This window comes from Apodemus sylvaticus, chromosome 15, assembly GCF_947179515.1.
Source record: "Apodemus sylvaticus chromosome 15, mApoSyl1.1, whole genome shotgun sequence".
In the NCBI taxonomy this organism is placed as follows: domain Eukaryota; kingdom Metazoa; phylum Chordata; class Mammalia; order Rodentia; family Muridae; genus Apodemus; species Apodemus sylvaticus.
In genome coordinates, this window is record NC_067486.1 from 4997010 (window position 1) to 5012500 (window position 15491).

The 15491-nt window shown below is 44.5% G+C and overlaps 1 pseudogene; it reads right to left on the reverse strand.

Moving 5' to 3' along the window:
* Positions 1–4897: 4897 nt before the first annotated feature.
* LOC127666286 (60S ribosomal protein L18a-like) overlaps positions 4898–15491 on the reverse strand; it is a 15454-nt pseudogene continuing 4860 nt past the window's right edge.

The following is a 15491-nucleotide window of genomic DNA, read 5'->3' on the forward strand; positions in this document are numbered from 1 at the left end:
TCGGCCGTATCAAGGCCTGCTTCTGATTTTGATAAGTGCACCTGGCTTGTGTAAGAGAACATCCTTCTTGGGAAATATACATTAGGGTGGTTAGGAAGGGGACAACTGTCTGCTGCGACGACTGTACGATAGCAGATGAAAAAGCAACAATTGAGAAATCGGGTCCAGAGATAAAATAGTCTCCATAGTTGTAAAGTTATTTCCAAATAGAGCTTTAAAAATAAGTAATAACCCCCCGCCCCCAAAGTTTCTGCCACTCCTGAGGCCTCCTACCACGTTCTCTCTGGAATCGAGGGTGGTTCCATCCCCACAGTTGGCCCTGAGCAGGGTTTGGTGGCATGATTCCCAAGAGGCTGCTAAGCCCCATGGGAAGGAACCAGTTCTCTGAGTTTCAGAACCAGATAGAAAGCTGTGTGTGTGTGTGTGTGTGCATATATATATATATGCATATATACATGTGTGTATGTGTGTATGCATGTGTGTATATGTATGTATACACACTTATGTGTGAATGCATGTATGTATATGTGTGATATACATATGTGTGTATGTGCATGCATGTGTGTATATATGAGTACAGGTGTGTGCACATGCATGTGTATATATGTGTGTGTGCATACACATATGTCACATGCGTGTGGAGGTCAGAGGACAGCCATGGATGCTTTCCACAGGCACCATCCATCTTCTCCTTTGGTTTTTTTGAGACAGGTTCTCTAAAGCTTGCCAAGAAGACAAGGCTGGGTGGCCAATGAGCCCTGGGTATCTTCAGGTGCCCCTCCCTTCTCTCTAGTGCAAAGCATTACAAGTTTGCACCATCACATTCCGCTCCTTAACAGTGGGGATCGAACTCTGGTCCTCATGCTTGCTATGCAAGCACTTCGTCACACAAGCCACTGACTCAGCTGTCCCCTAGCTGTGACTGGCTACAACATGCTGAGATCTTGAGATGGCTCACCAGTTAAGAGCCTGACTGCTCTTCCAGAGTTTCTGAGTTCAATTCCCAGCAACCACATGGTGGCTCACAACCATCTGTAATGGGATCTGATGCCCTCTTCTGGGATGTACTCACATATGTAAAATAAATATATCTTTTTTCTTTTTAATGTTAAGATCTCTAGCAATAGTAGCTGTCAGGATCGTGTAAACACCCCAGGGGCCTGCTCCTCTTCTTCTGGCCTGTCTCAGCTTTCCTGGGTTCAGAATAAAGCGTGCTCACAGTTGGTTGATTCCAGAAGGTGGGGTTCTGAGCTGGCAGGGACAGATGACTAGCTGCTTCTGTGTGTCACAAAGCAGCAGGGAGCAAGAGACACCCAGTCTTAAGCAGCCTGCCGCCTTGCCACAGTCCTGACAGAGGGAACCTTAATCCCCCTCTTTCTGCTTGAGAACTATTGGTCAGTCTCTCACTCAATTTATTAATTTCCCCATTGAGTGTTAAGAATCAACATAAATAAAGCATTTAAAAGTCTGTAAAACTAACTCCTCAAGGTCTAATCTCAAGTGGCTTCAGTGCAGGGCAAATGGTCCCCCACACGCTCTCACCACCCCAGGCTGTCTGTCCTTATTCACAGGGACTGAGTGCTCAAAAAAAAAAAAAAATCAACCATTTGGGTTTTTTTTTTTAACTTTAGACTTGTATATGAACACATAAAACACTCAAAACTCGGTGGCTGCCATTTCTTTGGGGTAGAAAATGTTAAGTTGTATTTAGGGTTGATTTTCTTTTTTTGAATTGCTAGTTGTCCGTTTAGAGAATTTATTTTCTCCCCTTAGAATGGACTCCTTTCTGCCTTGTGATCACAGGTCTGCTCAGTAGCTTGTGCTTGTCATGTCTGCCCTGCACGATTAGTCATTGGTCTGCGAGGTGCTCTGCTTTCCTTCCGGAGCTGCACAGTGATGCATCTTCTTCAGTAAGAGTCATTTGCTGCTTCCAGCCACATCCTGGCTCCCCATTCCTGTTTGGACAGGAGCAGGCAGGGCTGTCTCTGATGGCTGCAGCAGCAGGCACAGCCTTCTTAGGAGAAGACAAACTAGATGTTGAAAGGCAGGGGGAGTGGGGAGGGGCCGGAGCATCTCAGAGCATTAAATAGCTTTCTGAGTGAGAACAATTAGTGATGTAAGTGTGTTCTTGAAAATGAGCTGCTTGGGGGCCAGATTACTTACGAATGCCATCATCCCAGCTAAAATCTCCATAAAGAGTTCGGCAGCTTGGAGGAGTCATCTTCAGAGACCATACTTATTGGAATTCATAGATAGTGTTTCGTGTGGTACTCTGAACTGAAGCAATGTTCTGGTCACTCTAGGGCCTTTCAAAATGGCTGTGATCTCCAGGGTTCTCTCTGAGGGGAAGTCAGGCAGTGTGTGGACTGAAGATCTGAGGGTACTTGGGGCTATTTTAAATTTGTTTCACTCCCAGCACATTTTTACTTTTCCCAAATCATGTATAACATCACTTCTTCCTCATTATCAGCACATGGGAGATACTTACAGCAGAGCAATGACTCTGTGTGTGTGTGTGTCTGTGTGTCTGTGTGTCTGTGTGCAAAAACATATGTGTGCTTATTTTTTAAAACAGAATATTCTTCCTTTAATTTATTGAACTTACCAAATTTCATTTTGTAAGCCTAGGAGGCAGCATGCCAGGGCAGAAACCAGTACAGTTCGCAGTTTCTTTGCATAATGACCACGCAAAGCTTCAAACATAAATTGAGATCAGATGGGTCCCTCTGCTTTTAAGAAAGAAGGAAAAATGTATTTTGATGAAATACTGCCACTTGCAGTTTTGAATATGATTTTAGCTTTGTAAATTGCATTTAAGACAGTGTTATTTACAATATGAAGGAACTTAATATATTTTCCAAAATTGTTGGTGATTTGACACTTTATATCCTAAAAGTCTCCAGTAATTTCATTATATAGAGTAGAACGTATATAACTGTGGGTAATGACTTTTGTTAGAAGTTTCTGGTGGCCATCTGAAAGAATTAAAATGACTTTTAAATTTGATTTCTTGTGTACTTTCAGAGTCCAAAGGTCACAATTCTCTATTAGTCTACCAAGGACTATATCTAAGGTGTTTCTGCAAGCTCCTTTAAGGCCTCCCTACTCAGTTTAAGAGTTTGAATGTCACTACATTGAGTTCATGTAAAATATCACTATTGTGACTCATAACTTACTACAATTTCAATTTTTATCAAAAACCTGCCTGACAGATGAACAGGGTATGGGAAGAACTATTCTGGTGTTCTGAAGCTTGCAGAACGTGGTCTGACTCCACAGAGGCAAAGCTCTGATATAACCACGTAAAGAAAAGAAGGCTTCAAGTAAGGAAAATATCACCAGGGCCTGCATGAACGCTTTAGGGAGCATGGCTGCAAGCTATCTGAGGGAGAGGGAAATGTTCTGAGGTGCTTGCTTCACATAGCAGAACAGTCGTTATCTAGGAGGTCGCAGCAGGCAGTGAAGGAGAAAGATTGCTGAGTGGTTGACCATCCTCATTGGGAAACCCTCTGTATCTCCTTCTGACAGATGCTTCAGCTGATGCCAGGGTATTGCTGAGGTGAAACCAAGGAAATATATCTCTGCAACACACAGAGATGGAGAGATGGACATGGATATGGGGGCTGGGGGCTGGAGGGGAGAGAGAGAGAGAGAGAGAGAGAGAGAGAGAGAGAGAGAGAGAGAGAGCGCAAAGGCAAGAAAGAAGAAGGTCACAGGCATGCTTGGGATCACAGAGGCACCTGGAGGGATAACAGGGCCTCTGCTGAGGCCCACTCATCTACAGTGTTAAGTGAGGAGATAGAGGAGGCTGAGGTGGTCTGCGAAGGAACAGAACATGATGCTTACAGGGTGAGGGTGGAGGGCTGAGTGGATTGAACATGACCTAAAACACAGAGACAGTGCAATATGGAGTGGTGGTACAGTAACAGGCACACGTGCAGTCACCTGTCTGGATTTTAACAAATAGAGACTCCCAGGCCACTACAGGCCCTGTGTGTCAGGGAGCTGAGCACTGGGACAGGCAGGGTCTTGGGAGATCCTTGGAGATTCTCATAGGGCCATTAAGAAGGGACACTGAGAAATCAAACCTCTAGAGGACTAATTGGTCTATAACATCAGAAATGCACATGTATGTATGTGTGTGTGTTGTCTATGTGCCTATGTTTTTGTCTGCGTATAAGGGCCTGTGTACATGTGTGCCTGTATATGTGTGTGTGCATGTGTCTACACATGTTGTGTCTGTGCATGTGTGGCTGTAGGTGTGTGTTTATGGGTGTGTCTGTGGTGAGATAGGGCTATGTGCATGTCTGTGTGTGTCTGTGTGTAGGCCTGTGTGTGTATGTCTGTATGTGTATCTGAGGGCCTGTGTGTGTACATTTGTATGTGTGTGTTTGTGTGCACATGTATATGTGTGTATGTCTGTGAATGTGTGTGTACATGTGGGGGGGCTGTGCATATGTGTGTTTATGTGTGTGTATATGTGTGCACATGTGTGTGGGCCTATGAGTGTGTATGTGTGTGCATGTGCGTGCGTGTGTGTGTGTGTGTGTGTGTGTGTGTGTGTGTGTGTATCTGAGAACTTCCAAGCAATATCTGCTGTGCTGTCCCATTGGAACCATCTACAGATCCAGTGAATACAAGTATCAATTTCCAACTCCTAATTTGAATGTAGTAATTAGAAATGTAAAGACAAGCTGTAGGAAAAAGATGATAGATGATGGGCTTTTCCCATTGCAGCGAGCATTTGCTCATTTTTGTACTTTCCCTTTGTTTCACAGAGACACACTCATACACAGAAGCACAAACACTCACACAAAACAAAACACACACATACACACACAGATATACACATACAAACACACATAAACACATACATGCATTATTTTTCCTGAACCATCTAGGCTGGTTTAATATCTCCTGGCCCTTTATGCCTGAATTCTCCTTTGGACATTTTTTTTGACAGTCTGAAGTTTTTATTCCGTGGGTCTCTGCGTCTAAGTGGTGTTGGGCCTCTTGGTGTGAAGTGTGGCTTGTGCCGGCACCACAACACATAGTGGGGCAATTGGAATTTGATTTGGAGTCATGGAACTGCTTGACAGCTGGCCGGTGGCACTTGCCCGATGCAGTCTCTTCCACCTTCATGAGCAGGATGGGGTGCACGCAGGCACGGTGTCTGGCTCCCATGTCATGGTAGCAGCACTGTGTGACCATGCCAGTGGTGGTCAGGTTCCGGTACTCTCAGTACATGTTGTGTGTGCCACTGTGGGAGTCTTCACACACAGGGGTGACTACTCAAACACCTGCCTGTAGTACACAATCTCTCCGGATAACTTCTTCATCTTCTTCAGCTGCGACACAAAGTACCAGAAGTGGGACTTGGCCACCACATAGCTGGGTGCAAAGATTCGCATACGGTACAGTGGTGGTGTGTGGCATTTTGGGTTTGGTATGCAGCGCCCCACCACCTTGTACTTCTGAAGCGTGCCCGACGCCTTCGTGGCACTGTGTGCTTGTTCACGGCCAGTCACCAAAGGCTCCTTTGGACATTCTCTTACGTAACTAATGTATGATTAGAATCCTCGGAAATGCTAACATTGATAACATATTTTATCTAAGCCCTCGTTTCTGTTTCATTTTGACTGTTGGCCCACTGTGACAGCACTTCCTCCAGCGTGCCCTGACTCTAGCTCTCCTCTATTTCTTCTGAAATACTTTTCTTTTTCAGGCTTCCTTTGTATTTTAGGACACTGTTTTGAAGTTAACACACACACACACACATACACACACACACACACACACACACACACACACACACACAAAGCTTTCAATCCAACATTTGAACTTCTTCGATGTTTCCTTTTGAATAGCTTCAGGGGACACACTTCATGCAGACATACTATGTGGGGATTTGTGTGTCCCTCCCTGGGTCCTAAATCTGGGAACACTTGATGACCCTGTTTGTTGGTATTAACATTGATTATCTAATTAAGGTGATCTTGGTTGTTTAAAATCTGCTTTATACCTAATAAACAATGGCATGACATTTTAAGGTCATGCAAATACCTTGATATTCAGGAACCTTTTGTTTAGTATCTGCTGGTGATTATCCTGAAATGGTCTGAGTTAAAATTGTAAAACTACATTTTTTTTTCAACTCAACCCCTTCTCATTATAAGACCTTGGTGTCTGGCCACTGTCCATCCCTCCCCATCAGCGCACGAAGCCTGACTCACTGTTTTTCACTTTGCTATTTTGGTGTTCGCAGAGTCTCAGTCTGGCAACAGGAGTTCCTGTGAGTGGCTATTGTGTTCCTCTGGCAAACTCTCATTTATTTCCAGCACTGCTGTTTGTTTGTTTGTTTGTTTGTTTGTTTGTTTTAACTCCTTATGTCTCTACCATTCACCAACCATGGGAGGTTTTATTTCTCTATAGACTCTTGATTCCTCTGAATGGGCAATAGTCCTAAAATCAAGATCTGAATGTAGTAATCCCTCTATATCCCTGGCAATTCCTCAGTGTCCCTGATCGATTCTTTTCAAGATCTCTAATGGATGACAAAATATTGTACATAATATCAAATCCCACACAAGTGACTTTCCAGCCAGGATGGCTACTAAAGGACTACTGGGAAGGTACCTTGTATAATGCGGACACACTGAATCAAGATATTCTCATTCATTGATGGGACAGGACAGGGTAATACAAAATTTCATTAGCCTATTGATATAAATAGTCTATTTCCAGGTTTTTCCATTCAATATTTCCAGAGTAGAGTTGACAAACTAGGATGAGCCTAACTGTGCTTGGTAGGTTGCTGCTGGTAAAATGACTTTGTTTCTTTTCTTTGTTCATTTAGTAGACAGATTGTGCGTTTGTGTGTGTGTGTGTGTATCTGTGGTGTGTGTGTATGTGTGTCTGTGTGGTATGTGTATCTGTGTATGGTGTGTGTATATGTATGGGTGTATGTTGTGTGTATGATGTGTGTATGGGTGTATATGTGTGTATATGTGTGTATATGTGTGTGTTGTGTGTGTGGTGTACTAGCAAAGAGGCACACATATATTCCTATGTAAGCACACATGTTTTAGAAACCCAAGTTCACCTCTACAGAGTTCTAGCTTATCTCCCTCCATGACATACTTGTATGATGTTTCCCACAGTGAGAACTCTGGCTCCCGTCAGTATCAGTCTCTACACCTTTACTCAGTTCTTTTGGACATCTAACTCAGTTATGCAGCATCCTTATCTACACTCACCATAAGAAATTAGTCTATTCGGTTCTTCCCACACGGAGGTCTGTAGTCAGACCCCTGATCACCAGTTTCTTCCGTTTCTGTCAAACCCCTGATCATCAGGTACGTCTGTTCCCATCAGACCCCCCTGATCATCAGGTACTTCTGTTCCCATCAGACCCCCCCCCCCCCCATCATCAGGTACTTCCATTCCCGTCAGACCCCCGATCATCAGGTACTTCTGTTCCCATCAGACCCCCCCCCCCCCCGATCATCAGGTACTTCCGTTCCCGTCAGACCCCTGATCATCAGGTACTTCCGTTCCCGTCAGACCCCCGATCATCAGGTACTTCCGTTCCCATCAGACCCCGGATCGTCAGGTACTTCTGTTTCCCACCTCTCAATTCCTCCCCTTTACACTTTTCTCTCCATTGTCTCCTTTCTTTTCTGTCTCCCTTTACCATGGTCTGACACTCATTTCAGATAGAATTATTTTCATTTGTTTTCACTTTGTTTGGGGCATTAATATTTCCGTCTCCCCGCTCCCCTATTCTTACTGCTTCTTCCCCAATTCTTACTTACTGTTTCATTTTGAATATGAAACCCACCAGCATGTCTTTCAAAATTAAAATATAACAGAGATTTACTTATAAAAATATTTTCTTACTTTCTCATCTCTTCCCCTGGGAGGTAGTTCAACATTACTGTTTCCTGCTATTTCTCTTTCCTCCCTATTTTGTGTTGGTTGGTTGTTGTGGTTTTGGTAAAAATAATTACATTTTCCATGTTTCGTCTTCTCTTCCTCTCCTCCCACAGGAAAGGTACCAGACCCCAGTGGTCTCTGCCCCATACGTCGCACAGACACCAGTGGTCTCTGCCCCATACATCGCACAGACCCCAGTGGTCTCTGCCCCATACGTCGCATAGTACTTGTCTCTCAGACGATGGTTCTTCTCTCTTGAGCTATTCCAACTTGGCCAAGGAATGCCCATCCCTCCATTTCTTCATCTGCTGAATGTGGTCATTCCAAAGAGTCTGTCTCTCTTATCTTGTAGTGCAAGAATGTTGGCTGTGGAATAAATTCAGTTTTCTACTTCTTATCCATTATACATTTAAATGTGCGCTCGGAGGTGGGAAACAAAGCCTCAAATAGATACTTCGGAGCAGATGGCGCTGAGCCAAGGCGGAGGCAAGTCCTTTTGGAGCACACTAAGCATTTCTCAGACTTTCCCCGTCTAGACACTCGGCTCAGCTCTGGCATCCCCTGTGTCATCTCACCGTTCTTCTCCATCAGAGATCTGCACAGCCTAGTACAACTCCCAGTGCCTTCTGTAGAGGTCTTTGTGGTGCAACCAAGTGCATCTTCATCTAGACTGTATTTGCGCTCTAGCTTCCTAAGGGGAAGGCCCAATTATGGAAGCTGAAATCCTTGTAGACCTGCTGGCTTTTCTTAAAAAATGTTTATTATTAATTAATTAATTAATTAATTACTTTTTCTATTAGATATTTTATTAGATATTTTTATTAGCTGTATTCTTTATTTACGTTTTAAATATTTTCCCCTTTCCTGGTTTCCCCCCTGAAAACCCCCTAACCCATTGCCCTCCCCCTGACTGACTTTAATGGCTTGAAAATATAGTATAGGACTGAGTGTTTAAGAATTGTCCTTGGAGGTGATTCCCAGCTTATTAAGGTATAATCAGTGTAGGAGCATAGGAGAAAGGAGAGGGTACCCAAAAGTGACATCTCTGATCCCACCTCCACCCCCAGGGGATGTTTGTGCATTCCTGGGGATGCTGTGAAATTCTAGGGGAGCCTGTTTGGCACCAGAGAAAAGTGCCCAGGTCTTGTGCTGCATAACTAACCTCAAGTGGCAGCTGAGCATTGTGCTTGGGACACAGCGTCTATGGAAGACACACAGCCTGGGTATGGACTTTACCCACAAACACACATCTGCTTCATGTACATATTCACACACACAAATATGAGTCATTTCGCTCATATTTAGTTATCACATACACAGTAAGAATGAGTAAATCAGAAATGCCTGTCACTGCTCCCCAAACAAACATTTTACACATTCAGACAGTTTTCCCCAGCCAATCCATGTATATTTTCTATGAAACAATAGTAAAAGTGCCAGGATTGCACAAGCTCAGGCAGGACAGTACCTGCACACAGTGTTGTAAAAGAGGAGATTCCCTTTGGCCTGAACACTCTGGGTCAGCTGGTCTCTCTTCACAGAAACCCAGGTGATCTCAGCATCCTCACGGCTGCGTCTGTGCAGTGCAGTCTATTTTGCCTCTACAAGGTCTGGCTCCCATCCCATCCTTCAGCAAGCTGTGACAAAGCTGGTGATGTGAGGCACACTCTATAAATATAAAGGAGGGAGTGGGGAAGCAGGCTCCAAGCATGAGCAGAGGCGGCGGCAGCGGGAGGTCGTGGTGTTAATAACGAGGGCTGGAGTTTTCCATGGCTGTAACAAAAGACCCGAGGCTGGATGCATAAAGGGAAGACACAGGAGCTCCCAGGTCTGATGACTGAAGAACACGGCAAGGGGGAGGGCCCACTGGGGCTGATTCCTGAGGCACTCCTCTGTGGGTGTGACTTTTAATAAACTTTTAATAAATGTGGAAAACAGTCTGCATACAATGCTGTTCATTCTCAGAATGGTCAGTGCTTTGATTTTAAATATTTTGAAGAAATTATTAGTACTGGATGCACGCGTAACCAGAATACATCTTAAATATTCTTTTCAACTCTTCTCTCTCCCCGCCTCAGTCTGTCACTCTCTGTCTGTCTGTCTGTCTCTCTGTGTATGTGTGTGTGTGTGTGTGTGTAGTAGCAACAGTGTCAACAGTGAAGACCCAACTTTTTAAAGCCCTCAGCTTCCATGCTTTAACGGAGGAATGCGGCCTAAGCTGATCATTCCGGAGGTTGGGAGATCAATGATCAGGGCTTCTGTTCGCCTGCTGCTCTCATGGAGGACTCCAGTTCAGCTCCCAGAACCCACACTGGGCAACTCCCACCTACCTGGAAGTCCACCTCCCAGGGTGGGGCTTCCAAAACCTCAGACTTGCATGGATATTAGCACCCGCCTGTACATACAAACACACAGACGCACAATTAAAACTCAGGCAAATACTTCTCTAAAAGATACTTGAACATACTTTAGAAGTTAAGCTAACCAAGATGAGTTCTCAAAACTCAGTATTAAAAGAAGAAAAAATTCTCTCCAATGCGGTGCTTAGGGTGGAAACATTTTATATTGATTGAGGGCAATTGGAAAACTCCGTAGTTCAAATAAAATACAATGCAATAAAATAAAATGAGAGAACAGGACAGTAGGAGCTATCTAGAGGTTTGCCTCCTGGGGGACTGTAGATCCTGACAAGAGAACAACATGCACTGGCACACCTGGTGATAAAGGAATGGATTAAGGTTTTGTGGCACAAGAGATGTTGATGGAATAAAGAAACTAGTCCGTGGGTATCATGTCTCATTAGAAAAAAACACATGTAAATCAGGAGCCCATGTGACCACCCATTCTGATGAACTAGCTTTGTACATTGCTAGATAAATGTTCTTTGCAGTGAGCACAGCATCCGTCAGTGCAGCGTACGCCCGGGTCGATGCTGCCTCTTCTAGGCAGTTGACGTCCGTCTTTTCAGCTCTGAGCCAGTGAGGATGCAGTTACTTGTAGCAATTAGTCCCTGTTGTGTGCAAAGACTCTAGTGTTGACTGAACCAATTAAAAGATCAATTAGTGCGACTTGAGTGCTCAGAGAGGTCATTTACTGTGACAGGGAGTCGCATCTCCATCCGTGTATAGAGCCTCAAGAAAAATCATCATTTAGAAGGATAGAATTTTTGTTGTTGTTGTTCCTAACCCTTTGGTCTTTAAAATGTCTGGACATTGGTAATTATGTTGTGGAAATTATTAGTCGGTTGGCTAGTATGACAAAGGCCCTTTCTTTTATTAAATTGTATTTTATTTTGATTATGAATGTCTACGGGTGAGCCTATACACACAAAGACAGGTGCTCACAAGGGAGGGGTGGGGCATCCCATATTCTTGACTGGACTTACATGTGGCTTTGAAACCAAATTCACATCTTCCAGAGGAGTAGTAATCACATCACCACTGGGTGGTCTCTCCAGTCCCAACAAAGGGGTTTCCTGATAATAGTACTCTCATTTATAATAAGTAAACAGTAATGACTAGGGAAAAGTAATAAAATAACATTAGAATTTGGATATGCGGTGTTTTACTTGTGTTTCTGTTACAGGGCACCCAGAACATTATTGTTTTCCTTGTCATATTACTTTGGGCTTCTTATTTTTATATTAAAAGAAAAGGAAATAAGAATTGTTATTCAAAACTTGAATTTTTATTCAAATTGTTATTCAAATCAGTTGTCCTAAGTTTCTTCTCCATGTAGGATCTCAGCCTATGCTACCCCTCCCACCCCCCGAATTCCAGCTTGCTAAAATTATCACTTCATTATGATCTTCTCACTAAGTAAAAACATGAGAATTGATTTTCCTTGCGTCTTCCAGGAAGGCAGGAGAATCTGAGGTTCATTGAAGAGCAGCATTCACACCACTGGACAAGTTGGGTGTGAGACTCCTGTGGGAAGCCATCCTTGAGGATGTTAGTCCAGTCCTCCTTGGTGACATCAGCTGTACTAGAGATGACCTAGGAGACCTTGGGGAATTTTCTTTGTTTCCACAAAGGCAAGTCAATGGCTAGCCTCTTACCAGGGTCTCTCTTGAGTTCTTATTCTCTCTCTAGCCATGTTCTTCCAAAAGATGTGACTCAGAAAAGAATCAAGGGGTCTTCCCAGGAGAGACAGGAAAAGAGATGATCTCTGCGTCCTGGGAGCTGTACTAGCTACCTCTGCCATTGCTGTGATAGAACACCCAGGACAAGAAGAGAATTCATTTTTGGCTCATGGTTTCAGAGGGTAAGGAAATATGTATTTTCCTAACTACATGATGGCATTTACCTGGGGTTCAAGATAGAACCATCCATCTTTGGATACTGGCATGAGGCAGGATTGACCACAAGGTAAGGTGATGTAAGGTCTGCCTTACATCAGGCAGAAAACTCTGGAGAGTCTCACCCTGAGGTGTGTGCATCACCAGGAAAGCGTTCACTGCCTGGACAGAGTGGGCCCAAGAGCTACCACAGCTCCAAGGCCTGAATGTTCTTGAAAATGTGGATGTTTTGAACTGGAAGACTTCTATAGCTGCTTCTGAGAGGTCCCAGGTGGCTCAAGAACCAAGAGGGAAAGAAGTTGAAAGGGAGGTATCAGTTGTGACTGATGTCTCAATTTTCTTTCCTTCTTTGCTGGATATTGAACAGGATCCTTGGGCATGCCAGGCAAATTTTCTACCACTAAATCACACCTTGAGTAGTCATTTCCTGCCCCTAAGAATCTGCCCTTAATTGGAAAATTGAGTTGTCCCTCCCCCTCTCCCCCTCTCCTCCCCCCTCTCCCCCTCTCCCCCTCTCCTCCCCCCCTCTCTCCCTCTCCCCTTTCTTCCCCCCTTTCTCCCTCCCTCCACTCTTCAGTCAAGGTGGGAGCAGAGTTAAAAAATGATGCTTTTAAACTATAACGAACACTGGCCTAAGAGAGGCCCAGGGCAGATTCTTCCTGGAAACCTTGAACAAACCCCACTGACACCTTGGCCTGGAGAGTCCTGACAGCACTCAGGTCCACTCCAGTCAATAAGCCCAGGGACAGAATTTCCTCAGTCTATTTTCCTGCCTAGTAATGCAGCACCACAACCTGCTTACCATAAAAACAATTCAGTGGTTGGAAAGCTCACCTCTAAACTAATGTAAAAGCATCATCAGGCAAACCAAGAGATCCCAGAACTGTATCTATGTAGTCCTGTTAAGAAATATTTTTCCCCAAAAGTCATGATTGACAAGTCCACTTGTTTACAAGCAGGAGGTTCCCACCCACTAGCTCTCACCGCTTATAAAACCGAGTATTTTTTGAAGGCCTCTGAAGATGTCTAATAAAACTGCTAAAAGACTTGTTTGATCTCTGAGCAGCTCTGAGGACAGATAGGGCTCCGTTCCTTCTGGAAAACGCTTTGTTCTTTCAATTCCACTTAGGGAGGCAATGGAGAGGCGTCTAATACAGGAGGCTTCCTGACTCGGGAGAACAAAGTCAAGCCAGGTTCTTATCATGAGAAACTGCACCAGGGGATAATCTTCTAGAAGACATAAATAATTCTCCATAATGCACTTGGCTATACTTTGATCTTTTGTGCATTTTCCTTAATAGATGGATATTATAAACCTGGTTGTGCTTGCGTAAGGGTTAGTTTGGTGGCGTGATGGCGGTGACATTAGAGCCTGAAGATTATGTTTTGGATATAAGCTACTGAAAGGGCCAACATAACTTTACAAGTTCCTGAAAAATGTGAAATTAGATTCCAGTGCTCCCCACCCTTATTTCAGTATCAATGCCAAGGATTTGGTGTCCTGAATTTAATTTTCTCCTGCTTCATTAACTGTCTGCAGACTTTAGAAGAACCTTTGAAATCTCTGTCTTCTATTGAAAATGGTAATATCCGGGTGAACCGCTCTTAGTTTCTCCCTATGCTATAGACTCATCTTTCCTCCCAGTCTCTCCCTCCTTCCCACTGTGTGTTATACTGGGGGTGATGGGAGGGGAGGCAGCAGAGGACAGAACAGGGAAAGTGTAATGCCAGGATAGAGATCTAAGACTTCCTGATTCAAGGGGAGTCACTAAAGAACTGAGTACAACAGGAGGCTACAGACAGATCTCAATGCGGTGAGGCCATGTTGGAAGCCGCTACGCATGCAGTTGAGACCTTCATGTGGGATGTGCAGCTAGCATCAGACTGGCTTGCTTGAGGGGCTGCTGAAGTGATAAAGTGTGCTAGCCTGTGTGCAGGGAGGACAGGGAGGCAGGCCTGGAGATGTGAGGCCCACCTGTTAGCCATTGCGCTGATAAAAGCAGGCTGCGAAACATCCTGATGAATGCTTCTAAGATAGAGTGGCTGGTCCCACTTCAGGAACCAGAAAAAGAAAACCAAGTGTCACCATTCAGCCCTGGCCTCGTCCCCCAAACTGCATGAGTCTTCTAGTGGATTTGAAGGATTTCAGGACAAGAGTCAGGGTCAAGGGGAGTTTTTGCACATTTGTAGAATGGGGTGCCATCTATTTGTGATGTGCTCAGAGAATCAGAGGTGGCTCCTGTGTGGGGTTCCAGCTATGTCCTGAGAACCAACTAATTTTGCTCAGCAGCAATGGCCTCCTGTGGACATCCATCCCTTCAGGTGTGGCTGAGGGACATGGTGTTCCCCCTCTCAGGATGGGCGCTAAGGCTGAGGCATCAGAGGAGCCTGCCTGCCTCCACGGGGAGTGTTCTATCTTTACCAAACACTGAGTTCTGAGTGCAACCAGACCAGATGGTCCTCTGACTCTTGCTGCTGTGATTGTCTCCTCCAAGTCCAAGGCCCTGGGAATGCCTGTCTGCCAGGTGTGACCAGATACATTTCACACAGAAGCCGATAGGTGGCAGAGCGATCTTTTCTAGAGTTCAGAGTAAAATTCCTGTGGAGAAATCACAGCAGGGTTCCACAGCAGGGTCTCTTGACCTGTAAACAGTTTGATTTTAAACTCTCCAGTATTCTAGCCATTGAGATAGGTTAGCAGTTAATGCTGTGGAGAATATTTCCAGTCAACTAAAATAGCAGGTTTGAGGACAATTATCCTCAATTAGGTGTATCTACAGACACACCTTTATTGCCTTAAATTGTACCTTCCTGTATCAAGATATTTGTTCTAATTTTATAGGGTATTTCATTTTTTTTGCTGATGTGTACAGATAAAAATGAGAGCAATGCTAGCATGGCATCCAACAGGGAGTGCTCCTCCTGAGTGCTACTCCTGGCCTAAGGGTAGAATTACAGTGGAGGAACCAAAAGGGAGTACTTCTCAATAGTGCTCCTCATGAGTGCTCCTCACTAGTGCTCCTCATGACCTAAGGGCAGAGTCACAGTGGAGGATCCAAGAGGGAGTACTCCTTGATAGTGCTCCCTGTGAGTGTTCCTCACTAGTGCGCTCCTTGTGACCTAAGGGCGGAATCACCATGGAGGATCCAAGAGGAAGTGCTCCTCATGACCTAAGGGCAAAGTCACAGTGGAGGACCCAAGAGGGAGTACTCCTCAATAGTGCTCCCCTTGAGTGTTCCTCACTAGTGCTCCTCATGAC